This window comes from Tamandua tetradactyla, chromosome 22 (assembly GCF_023851605.1).
Source record: "Tamandua tetradactyla isolate mTamTet1 chromosome 22, mTamTet1.pri, whole genome shotgun sequence".
NCBI classification, from domain to species: domain Eukaryota; kingdom Metazoa; phylum Chordata; class Mammalia; order Pilosa; family Myrmecophagidae; genus Tamandua; species Tamandua tetradactyla.
This window is the reverse complement of record NC_135348.1, coordinates 3,568,898-3,581,572: the sequence shown is the minus strand read 5'-3', so window position 1 is coordinate 3,581,572 and position 12,675 is coordinate 3,568,898. Positions and strand designations below refer to the sequence as shown.

Here is a 12,675-nt window from a genome sequence, read left to right as displayed (position 1 = left end):
GCTGGGAACAGAATGTAGGTGCAAATAAAAACTACAACTATTAAAATTCCTGGGAAAACATTAGCACTCATACAAAAAGGACAGGAAGCGATGAAGTAAAGCAATCTGAGATCAGGAAATCGCTATTAGAAATGAAACATGGTCATTAAAATAAAGAATAAATTTAAAAAATCTTCCTAAAAATATAATCAAAACGTAAAGAACTGGAAAAAAATCCAGAAAATAAAATAAAGAGTATCAGTATAAAAGTTCCGTTACTGAAAAATCAGAAATTTCAGAAAGTGTTGTTATGAAGAAAAAAAGAAGACGAAATCATCAAGGAAATAACTTACAGTAGATACATCTAGCAGGTTAATTTGAGGAAAGAGAATCTCAGTTTTCCAAATAAGAAAGCTATTGATACAAAGAATAGTATTATGCACAACTGTTGAACAGGCTGGAGGAAGAAATGTGCAGGCAATGGCTAAAAGGAGGTATGCCGTAGCCATTCTCTTTTTCTTTTTTGCTGGCTCCCCAGACAGGAACCATTTTTAGGCTTCCACCTGCTTTCTCTCTTTCGTGCTCCCACCTACCTTCTCCCTGCTCCCTCACCTTCAATAAACCTGTTAAGCTTTGAAGGAAAAAAGGAAAAAAAAGGAGGTGATGCCAGAAGCTCTCCGGGACCTATAAGTCTCAGGAGTCTCATGGGCTCATGGGCACAACCGATTTTGGGAATCCATTATCTGAAGCAGGGAGGCTGGAGATTTAGGGAGAACATCCAGCATCTGAAAGGCTCAAGAGAGTCCATGGTTTGGATGGTGCAACGGAGGCACAGTCGCAGAATTCTTGCCTGCCATGCCAGAGATCCGGGTTTGATTCCTGGTTCCTGCCCATGTGAAAAAAAAAAATGAGAGAGAGTCCATGGCTCACAATCCCAGGTGACAAAGTGGGTAGTTCTCAGAAGCTCTGTCCGGCAGGCATTCTAAATCAAGAATCTTGGGAGAGGGATCAGGGGACATCACTGCTGTGGTTTTTAGCAACTTGCCATCCTGCACAGATAGTCCCCTTACCACCTGCATGAGCATATACAACTGGCTCTGAAGTCTCTCATTGACAGATTCTAACTCACAACTGTATGGAAAGGGGATTTTTAGAAATGGGCTGCAGATTGAAAGAGACCAAACACTTTCTTGGTACCATAAGGAAAAAGGCCAACACCAAAACATACCAATATAAGGTATCAGAATTTCTACATCAAAAGAGGGTACAAAAATGTCTAAAACAGGGAAAGAATAAATGGTAAGCCAAATAAACAAGAGTCAGAGTGATATTAGAGCAACAAGATATGTCGAAGGACAATGGAACGCCTTTACAATTCTGGAGAAGCTCATTTAACTTAGAATTTTATTCTCACCCAATGTGTCATCAAGGAGAAAAGCTAAATTTAAGACATTTTCAATATGCAAAGACCTAAAATATTATTAAAATATTACTTTAATAAAAAATCCTGGTAATGTCTTGGGTAACAATCCTGAAAAAAATGAAAAAAAAAATCCATAAAGAGAAAGATATGATAAACATAAGGGAGAAATACAATACAGGAAAGTCTGAGGATACCAGTCAAATAATAGTGTGTGAATCTAAGCAGTCCAGATTACAGGAGAAGGACACAAATATGAGGTAGTCTGGAAAGAAGATTTCAGGGAAAATAAGTTTAGGCACCCAGATCACAAAACAAGCAAAATATTGTAAACGCTTACATAGTTTTAAAGACAGAGAAGATAATCACAGTATATTACTTGGTCTACAATGAACAGTATTTACATAATCATAACAATTCTAACATTTAACACAAGAACACTACCTAGAGTTTCTATCTACTAGGCAGATTGGGCAGGGAAAAGTGGGAGGCTGAGATAAGAGAACTGAATCCCCATGTATCATAATGAACCATAACAGGAAGTAAAAAAGAGATAATGTCTTAAATTTATAGATCAAGAAATAACAACATAAGCATATAATTTTTCATTGGATACACACAGAGCTAAGAGAGTTGAAAATAATTGTCTTAATATGAGACTGAGAGAGTGAACTATAAATATGTCATGAATGCATGGGAGGAGAAATGCAAGGAGAAAAAGCTCAACCTGTATTCTCACTCTCTCTCAGTAACCAGCTATATATTCTAATTTGAGAAATTTGTCTCTATTATCTTGCCATTCCAACTGAGTTTCCCGAGGATGTTAGTTGTGGGGCAAGGCAGAGATACATCATATAAAATAATCCCTCATGGGAATTGATAAAGCAGAATAGTTGTTACAATGAAAAGAATATTTGATGCTATATATATTGCATACATATTTGACACTATAAAATGAGAGCAATTTAAATATTAAGAAAAATTTTTGCAAATTAAGAAAGGTAAATAATGTTACTACTTTTTTATTTCCAATTTTTTATTGATCCCAGAAAGAGGCTGTCAATTACATAACATAACTGAATGCCAATCATCCCTATAAAGTAAAAACAATTATCATCATTGTTATAGCTGAACTCATTTATTTCTTAAAAGAGCATGAAAAGGTGATGCTATCATTATTTTATTTTTTGGCTAACAAGAAACAGAGGCACAGACTTTAAGAGACCTGTCCATGATTGCATATAGAGTAAGTGGTTCAGACCTGTGCGGTTTGGATGAAGTCACAACATGCATGAAACTAGACCTCTTTTCCCTGAAACTTGTTTTTCTTCCTGTGCTCTTCACCTGTGCTGTTGTGCTGGTTTGAAAGGAAGTATGCCCCCTAAGAAAAGCCATGTATTAATATAAATCCCATTTTATAAAGGTAGAATAATCCCTATTCAATACTGTATGTTTGAAACTGTAATCAGATCATCCCCCTGGATGATGTGATTTAGTCAAGAGTGGTTGTTAAACTGGATTAGGTGATGACATATCTCCACCCATTTGGGTGGGTCTTGATTGGTTTATTGGAGTCCTATAAAAGGAAATATTTTGGAGAATGAGAAATTCAGAGAGAGCAACACTACAAAGCAGAGAGACCACCAGCCAGCGATCTTTGGAGATGAAGAAGGGAAACGCCTCCCGGGGAGCTTCATGAAACAGGAAGCCAGGAGAGAAAGTAGCAGATGATGCCGTGTTCATCATGTGCCCTTCCACTTGAGAGAGAAACCCTGAACTTCATTGGCCTTCTAGAACCAAGGTATCTTTTCCCGGATGCCTTTGATTGGACATTTCTATAGACTTGTTTTAATTGGGACATGTTCTCGGCCTTAGAACTGTAAACTAGCAACTCATTAAATTCCCCTTCTTTAAAGCCATTTCGTTTCTGGTATATTGCATTCTGGCAGCTAGCAACCTAGAACAACTGTCCTGAAAGGCAGGAGTCCTGAACAATTTCAAATTCACTGTTCTCCTTCCTTTTTCTTGTACCTTCCTACACTGGCAATGGTCAAGCTCTTTTTACCCTCTCTGCCATAGCTTTCAACTCTTTTCTGCATTTCAGAGTTTCCTTATACTTCCTCCTCATTATCTCCATTTTCTATCACACCCGCTGTGTATTAAGACTGGAAATAGCTGTATTACCCAATTCTTTCCATTTATCATAAATATTTTCTTTACCTGCAGGATGCTTCCTCCTCAATCTGTTGTAACCTACTTCCCACGTCTTCTCTGTCAGAATCATCAAAATATTGGATTTCCCACACACTTGGTCTAAACTTCAATGTTTCCAATTATCAACTTGGCTAGCTATGGTATCCAGTTGTTTGATGCAACACATCAATGTGGCTGTGAAGTTACTTTCTGGATGTGACTGGCAACTACAATCAGTTGAATTTAAGTAAAGGAGAATACCTCAAGTATGTGTATGGCCTTCACCCAATCAGTTGACTAAAGAGCAAAAATTCAAGCTTCCTGGAAAAGAAGAAATTCTGCTTCAAGACAACAGCATAAAATCCCAACTAATTTCCAGCCTGCACACCTTTTTTTATTGATTTTTATTGATTTCAAGATTGCAGAATCAACTTTTGCCTGAGTTTCCCACATACCAGCCTGCTCTACAGATTTTGGTCTTGCCAGCCCCCACAATTGTGTAAATCAATTCTTTAAAATACATCAATCCATCCATACATGTACATACTTTCATTCATCCATATATACACTATGGTTTCTATTTCTCTGAAGAATACTGACTGACACACTGCGCTTTAACTATTTCTTTTGCCTGAAAAGCCCTTCTTCCACTGCTTTTGATATGGAAATCCTACTCATCCTTCAGAGGCAAGGTCAAATGTGGCTTTTTCTTTGAAGCTTTCCATAAACTCTGTCTAAGTTCTAACAAATACTACACACTGGTTTGCTGAAACAACTGGGCTTTATTGTCTCATAGTTTTGGAGGATAAAGTTTCAAAAATCAAGATCTCGGTAGGTTATGCTTTCTCACAGAGCCTATAGCATTCTGTTGGGTGCTGGCTGCCATCCTTGGGGTTCCTTGGCTGGCATGTCTGCCGTCATCACTTCTCTCTCCTTGCTCTGCTCCTGTTGCTTCCTGCCTGACTGCACCAACTCTCCTCTGCCTCATCAGAACTCCAGTCATATGAAACAAGGCCTCATTGAATGAATGTAGACTCATCTAAATAGGATCCTCAAAGATCCTATTCACAAATGAGTCCCCATTAAGCAATAATCTCCAAAGGTTCTATGTATAAATGGGTTCACACCACAGGAATGCAGATCAAGATTTGAACTTGTTTTTTATGGGATCCATGATTCAATCCCCAACAATTCCCTAATGAGACTTAATCTTCCAAATATGATTTGAATATAATTTCAGCTTTGTTTCTGTGTGTATGCATGTGTTATGTGCCCATACCATGTTTTCACAACTTTACCAATATATCTTTCCTTCTAGCGTGTGCAGGTTTGAATCTGTCATGTATCCCAGGAAAACCAAATTCTTTAATCCACATTCAGTATTGCTGGGTGGGAGCTTTTGGATTGTTTCCATGGAGATATGACCCACCCAATGTGGGTGGTAACTTTTGATTAGATCATTTCCATGGAGATGTATCTCCACCCATTTAAGGTAGGGTTGCTTACTGGAACTCTTTAAGAGGGAACATTTTGGAAAAAGCTTTACAACTCACACAGCCAGAGACCTTTGGAAATGAAGAAGGAAAATGTCCCTGGGAGAGTTTCATGAAACAAGTAGCCAGGAGAGAAAACTAGCTGATGTCACCATGTGCCTTTCCAGCTGAGAGAGAAATCCTGAACTTCATCAGCCTTCTTGAGCCAAGGTATCTTTTCCTGGATGCCTTAACTTGGACATTTTTATAGCCTTGGTTTAATTTGGATGTTTTCATGGCCTTAGAACTGTAAACTTGCAACTTAATACATTCCCTTTTTTAAAAGCTGTTCCATTTCTGCTGTATCACATTCTGGCAGCTTGCAAACTAGAACATAGCTCATTATTATTAGTTTTATTTGTATCTACCTACAGGAACTATGAAAATGTACCTGCCAGATCTCCTGCCATGGGGAACATAGTTGGCTGGTGTCTCCTGCCCAGGCCCTCTGAATTCATGCTGAAGTGAGCCAGGCTGGAGGTGGTTACAGTCAATGACTGAGCTGATGGGGTAATAATACAGGGTGGGGTAATAATACAGAGTGGGGTAATAATACAGAGTAGAGTAAAAATACAGAATGGGGTAATAATACAGGATGGAGTAATAATGCATTCCCATTCTCTGAAATGTGGGACTCTCTTAATATGTCCCTTTGGTCAACCCAGTCTTCATCTCTTCTTAACCATTCTCTGTTCCTTCCCCCCTCAAACTCACAGGGACAAGACCTGCTTTGCCCTTCTTCTTTGACTTCCATTCCCTTTCCCTTCACAGGTTTCCCCAAAAATACTCTTTTCATTGCTTAATCCCCTTATAGAATCAGTTCCTTGGGGAACTCAAATAACACAAACTGACTTTGTGAGGGAAAGGTCTGATTTGTGTCTAAATTTGAACGCCCTAGAAACAATATGGTAGTTTGCATTTAATGCGCTCATAACAAATATTGTCAATTGTGGTCTCCTTTAGTAACTGACCCTAATGTAACTGTTGCTGGAATTTAGGTACATTTAAGTGGATGTGAACCAAAATATTTGCTCTTCTCTTAGAAGCATTTTGTTTTATGTGAACAGAAGTCACCATAGCGCATAAGTTGTTGTCTGATGGCATTCAGTCATAGTTTCACTGAAGTTGTCTTTCTGATATAAGAGAAAGAAAACCCAATTCAAACTGATTCCTGCAAAAGTGTAAAGCAAATGTACTAACCCACACATCTAAAAAATCTAGAAGTGCTTGTAATTAGGCATTGTTGGACTCTCATATAAATTCTAGTCTCTTATTAGTTCAGATGTTTTCTCTGATCCATGGCATGTTTTTCTACCCATTGCTGACAGAAGCCACCAAAAGTATATGGCTTACATTCTATCTTCTTAACAATTATGTTAGGTGTGATACTTAGGTTCTGGTATCAACTTAGCCAGGTGATGATGCCCAGTTGTCTGGTCAGGCAAGCGCTGGCCTAACAGTTACTGTAAGGATATTTCCTGGCTGATTGATAAATCAGAAGGCTGATTTATTAAATCTTCAGTCAGTTGATTACAGCTGTAGCAGGTTACATTTATGATCAAGTATAAGCACAAATGAGATAATCCAGTCAGTTGAGTTTGAGCTGATCATTTGAAGCCTTTTAAGGGAGAAAGAGAATTTTCACTTCTTCAGCTAGTGCGCCTCTCCTATAGAGTTCTTCAAGACCCTTCATCGGAGTTGCCAGTTTCTCAGCCTGCCCTACAGATTTAGAATTCTTGCTTGCTCATGGTTATGTGAGACACTTTTAAAAATCCTATATTTACAGATATCTTCTGTTGGGATCAAGGGGTTGGGAAGGTAAGGAGGATGAGAGAGAAAAAAGATAAAGACCAGGCAAACTTTCTTAGAATGACCAATAATTACCTTTGATTGGACTAACTTGGGGAACCTATCTAGATATATACCAGTCACTGTGGTTGGGAGGTTAAGCTTTCTTTTTGTCTGGGTCTGAGTTACAAGCTGGCTCCTGGATCTGCCATTTGACTGATCTTACAAAGGTATATGTAGATTTTATGGTAGGAAAAATAAATACTGACAAAACAAAATTTGTATATCAAAGTTGTCACTATAAGTGCATCATCTGCATTTTATAAATTAAAAAAAGATACATGTGTGAGCTTTAGTACTTATAGTCATTACAATAGAAACCTTGTACATTAGATGAATTATCTGCATTTTATAAATAAAAAATAAATATATGTGTGAGCTTAACACATATAGCCATTACAATAGAAACCTTATACATTAGATGAATAAAATATTAAGGTGAAATAATTTCAAATAAATTACTTATTTATAGTCCCTCACACAAATTAGCTGATTGTTAATATTTGTTGAGCAAATGTACATGTGAATGAAAACCAAATCTTTTTTCTAGACATAGAAGAGTTAATCCCGTCCATATTAGAATAATGAATAATGACACCCAGCTGAAGAAGTGGTCATTCTAATCACTGTAAAATATACCAATGACATGGAAATAAAAGGTGTAGAATCATAATGTCAAATTTCCAGGTTATTCAAAGAAGAATCTTTTAAAATGAATGGATAGACAAGCTAATCAACAATTTACATCTAAAAAGAGTCATTTATAAGACTAAACAGCTACTTCTAAAGCCAGAAAAGTCTTCTAATTTCAAGGGTTAGAGTGATTATGCATTAGGAATATTTGGAGAAATTCATTCACAGGGCATAAAATAGGGATCATCCGTAAGAAGCTACAGTGAGCATGTTATATTAGACTTGTGTGCTGTATTATAGCTTTATTTATTAAATATTTCGTGGATGGTAAGTTTTAGCATGTCAGCAGGAGGTTCCTTGGTTCTGGGGTCTCCTATGACACATACTGGTTGGGGACTCACTGAAGACCTGGCAGAATACACTGAAATTCCATCTCCCTCTTCCATACAGTTGGATTCTCTGAGAAACTGCCAGCATAATAGTCTAGTACACCCTTCTGCTTTTGTACTCGTAGCCCTCTCATCTACATTTTTGCTTATATCATAATTTAATGACGAATATCTTAGTGCTATAGATCTGACATAGCTTGATGGTTTAGCCACCTGGTATGTAACTATGAGTTGGTTTGAAATTGACTGAAGATTGCTGTGAAGAACTTCTTCAAAACTTGCAATATCCCTAACTATGAAGGTCACTCACTCACAATTATTCACGCTCTTCCAGATCAAAGTATGTGTTGCTTTTCAGGGTCCAAATGGATGTTGTGATTTCACTCCATTCAGCTACACTTACCCGTCATTCTCAGACCTCTTCAACATTTTGAGGAGACTGGCATGTCATCAGCTTTGCTTTTTTAAATGAAGGTAAAGGTGAAAAAAAAAAACAACCTCAACAACTCCTATGTTTAATTTATATCAGGAAGGAAGGAAGGAAGGAAGGAAGGAAGGAAGGAAGGAAGGAAGGAAGGAAGGAAGGAAGGAAGGAAGGAAGGAAGGAAAGACAGAAAGAATAGAAAGTTAAAAAGAAAGAAGAAAAAAACAGTCTTTAGGAGGTCAGCTAGTTTGAGATCTTTTTTTTTTGACACTTTCTTTAAAGAGTCCCCAATGCAACATGGACATTAACTTTTAGGACCACTATGTCAAATGTTGAAGAAAGAATCAAACAAAACATAAATAAACAAAAAAAGCCTAAATGAGTGTAAATTAAAGAAAATCACCTACAAAGTCTAAGTGTCAAGGAAGGAAAAAGAATAAGTTTTATACTGAGGACAATTCATTGTTTTCAAAAGTTGCAATTAATTTAATTGAGTGGAATGATCTATAGGCTGGTGCATTCAATATGACTAAGGTTTCACATCCAGGAAAATTGAGTTTAAAAACCACCATCAGCATATAAACTTCATGTAATTTTTCATTGTGAATTTTGGGTGTTATTGAGGGCAGTACTTTGCAGGTTAATATTATTTTGCCTGAGATTTTAAAAATAAATATTGGATATATTAAAGTTACCTAGTTCTTTCCTAAATTAAAAAAAAATAATTTATAAATGTATTCTATTTTAAAATTTAGCAAATTTTTAAAAATAACTTTTAGGCATATCTTTGATTAATGTTTGGTTTTTGTGATCCTTAATATTATGTATTAACTTGGTTAGATTATGGTAGCCAGTTGCTTGGTCAAACACTGGCCCAGATGCTGCTATGGAAGCATCTGCAGATGTGATTAGTATCTCCAATCAGTTGACTTTAAGTACGAAGATTACCCTTGATAATGTAGGTGAGACTTACCCAACAATCAGTGGAAGACATGAAGGGCAACTGAAGTTTCCAGATAGAAAAAAAATTCTGCATTTCTGAATTTTTAGCCTGCCCTGTGAATTTCAAACTTATCAGACAACACAATCCCATAGACCAATTTCTTAAAATAAATTTCTTCATATATTTATATCCTGTTGGCTCTGTTTCTCTGGAGATTCATGACTAATATAGTTTATTTTAAAACATAGTTAAGTATCGTGAGAGAGTAAAAACCAATCTGGGACTAAAACAGTAAAAAAAAAAAAAAAAAAAACGAAACAAAAAATGAAAAGAGCTTGGTAAAATTCATCCCTGCCACTAATCAAACTGGGATTAAGGACACCAGTAAGTCAGCTTGAAGTGACATGATTGTCCTCTTCTGAATTACTGCTTCCTTACCAATGACATATGCAGTCCCAAATCCCTAATCCTGGTTCTAGAATAGCCCCATTTTTTTGGCTAAGAGGTCCTCACTTACAGGCAACAATCAATTCAGCACCGACCCCTGCCTCCTTCAGTCTTGCCTCAGAAGGACCGAACAATCCAGGGCTGACCCTTTCTTCCCGTGGGTCATTTAGTACAAATCTTCCATCTTCCCAAAAATCCCCTCCCTATTCCCTGTTTTAGTTTGTAAAAGCTGCCAGAATACAATATACCAGAAACGGAATGGTTTTTTAAAAAGGGAATTTATTAAGTTGCAAGTTTACTGTTCTAAGGCCATGAAAATATCCAAACTAAGGCAAGGCTATAAAAATGTCCAATTAAGGCATCCAGAGAAAGATACCTTGGCTCAAGGAAGCTCGTGACATTTGGGGTTTCTCTCTCAGCTGGAAAGGCACATGGGGATGTCTGTTAGATTTCTCTCCAGGCATCTTCAGTGACTTCCCTGGAGGCATTTTCTTCATGTATCTCCAAAGGTCTCTGGCTGTGATGGTTCTCTGACTTACATGGTTCTGTGTTTTTTACAAAATGGTTCCCTTTTAAAGGGCTCCAGTAAGCAACCCCACCTTAAATGGATGGAGACACATCTCCATGGAAACCACCTAATCAAGAGTTACTACCCACAGTTGGGTGCGTCACATCTCCATGGAAACAATTAAAAAGATCCCACCCAGCTTACTGAATGAAGATTAGAGGACATGGCTTTTTTGGGGTACATAATAGCTTCAAACTGACACATTATCTCTGAGAGGTACCCCACAATTAATTTAGAGTTCCCTGGCTTGTTGGATAAACTAACGAACCCACATTTTTGGACTGCATACTGGTTCAGTCGTTGGTTGTTTTTGACTCTTGGATTTTAATAGTTAAATACTATGTTTATAAATTTAATGTATTTGACTTCATTTATAAGGTACTTAAAATTTATTAGTATTTTTTTAGAACGTATATTTTATATAATACCAGTAAATTGTTTTTTACCCCCCTATAGTGACTGTCAGGCTTCTAAAATGTTCATAAATCCAGCATAAATAGTTATTAGGATTACATTAAAAAAATCAAATCCTAAATAACTTTCCCAATTAAGTATACTAAATTAAAATCACAATGTTAACTTCATACTTTTTTAAGTAAATTTTTTTATATATTCCAAATATTTAAAATAGAAAAGAAAAATTCTGTAACACAATTATTCCTACCATTGATTTGTTTATTCATTTTTAAATTTACATTTAATTTTTCATGCTATAATGTTTATACAAGAAGCAATTATATTATAATAGGAATAACTTGGAGTGAATGACTAAAGGTAGCCTGATGATAAGTCTGTGGCTATCATTCAAAACAATTATTCCCTTTCCTTTTTTATTGCTATATATCCTACATTAAGACAATTATACCAACCCTAAGTCCAGCTCAATACACTTTCACAAAGTGAATGTGCCCATGTCACCAGCATACAACAAACATATTATTATCAGTACCTGCAAGCCCCTCATTTCCCTTCCCAGACAAGATCACTTCTATTATCATAGGTTTATTTTCTGTTTTGAACTTTGAATTTATGGACTCAAGCATTTTGAAGTTTCCTTCCCTGTTGGTTTAGATTTTCACTGACCGAAGAGTTTTCCCAGAATTTAGAATGAGATACTTGTCTCCAATACTTATTAGGCCCACTTTACAAATATAATAGCAGGAATTCCATATTTTTAAAATGAGAATCGGTTTTTCTCACAAAACTCATATGCCTAATATTTACGTCATATGCTTTTCTTCTCTAGAGAAGTATATAATCTTGAAGATTATAAATAAGTTTCTATGCAACTTTAGCTGTCCATAGTTGAACGAGTTTTTAAAATCTCATTTTATTGTATCTGAATATTTTCTAATTAGTTTGTCTGTACTTCTCAAAGCATTGCTGGTTCTATGGCCATAGTTCTGAGATTAGTATGGTGAGAATTTGTTGAGAAATTTTCCTCTCTAATACTCAATATCTTTTGCTGTACATATGAGGAAGTAGTACATAGTTACAGTTTTGCTGTTTGATTAATACGGAAGGAATTCAGGTATGTAAAGCGCTTATTATAGAACTTAGCTCACAAGAAGTATGCAATAAACGGTTTTGTTATTGAAGATGATATCACCCCTTCACTCACTGAAGCACTAAGAATTTATTATAGGATGGAAAGGAAATTGTGCATTCCCAAACATCATCTTAATTATCGCAATAGTTTTTTCCTAATTGCTTTAATTAAGCCTGCCTGAGCAATTACACATAATTTACATATTTCTTGAAATTTCGATGACATAGGAGCTATATAAAAATTGTAATTTCTTTAATTGTTAATGGAAAATTATCATGAAAAATAGAGGTAATTTTTGCATGTATTGCTTAATTTAATTAACGTTAGAACAGGTGTCATCATTGTAATTTTTTAACGTTCTTTGTATCACAGTTTTGAACATATTTCTTTGCCCCATAAAGAAAATTAAACCCAAAGACACAAACAAAGAATTTACTAAAATGAATGATGAACAGAAAAGGAAACATAATTATACATATTATTGGAAATATCTGAAACTTTCTTTTCAGAACAGAAGAGATTCGTTTATTTGGAGGTTGGCCAGGGAGCTCATGTTCAGCCAGGTCCTTCTTTGTATTCTTTGTAGGGGATTATGCTGGTTTGAAAGGGAGTATGTCTCCTAGAAAATCCATGTTTCAATCAAAATCCCATTTCATAAAGGTAGAATAATCCCTATTCAATACTGTATATTTGAAACTGTAATCAGATCATCTTCCTGGATGGATTAGGTGACGACATGTCTCTACCCAT

General features: G+C 36.1%; 1 long non-coding RNA gene across 8 annotated transcripts in view; it reads right to left on the bottom strand.

Moving 5' to 3' along the window:
* Positions 1-5,627, bottom strand: part of LOC143666019 (uncharacterized) — a 74,096-nt gene extending 68,469 nt beyond the window's left edge. For 4 of the 8 annotated variants that reach the window (XR_013167306.1, XR_013167312.1, XR_013167309.1 and 1 more), the window contains exons 1-2: positions 5,516-5,627; positions 3,620-3,913 (exon numbers count right to left, since the gene is read on the bottom strand). This is a non-coding gene — a long non-coding RNA (uncharacterized LOC143666019). Of the gene's footprint in view, positions 1-424; positions 866-2,573; positions 2,781-3,619; positions 3,914-5,515 lie in introns of those variants that run through there. The other 4 variants (XR_013167307.1, XR_013167308.1, XR_013167310.1 and 1 more) reach the window with 3 other exon arrangements.
* Between the last annotated feature and the right edge of the window lie 7,048 nt (positions 5,628-12,675).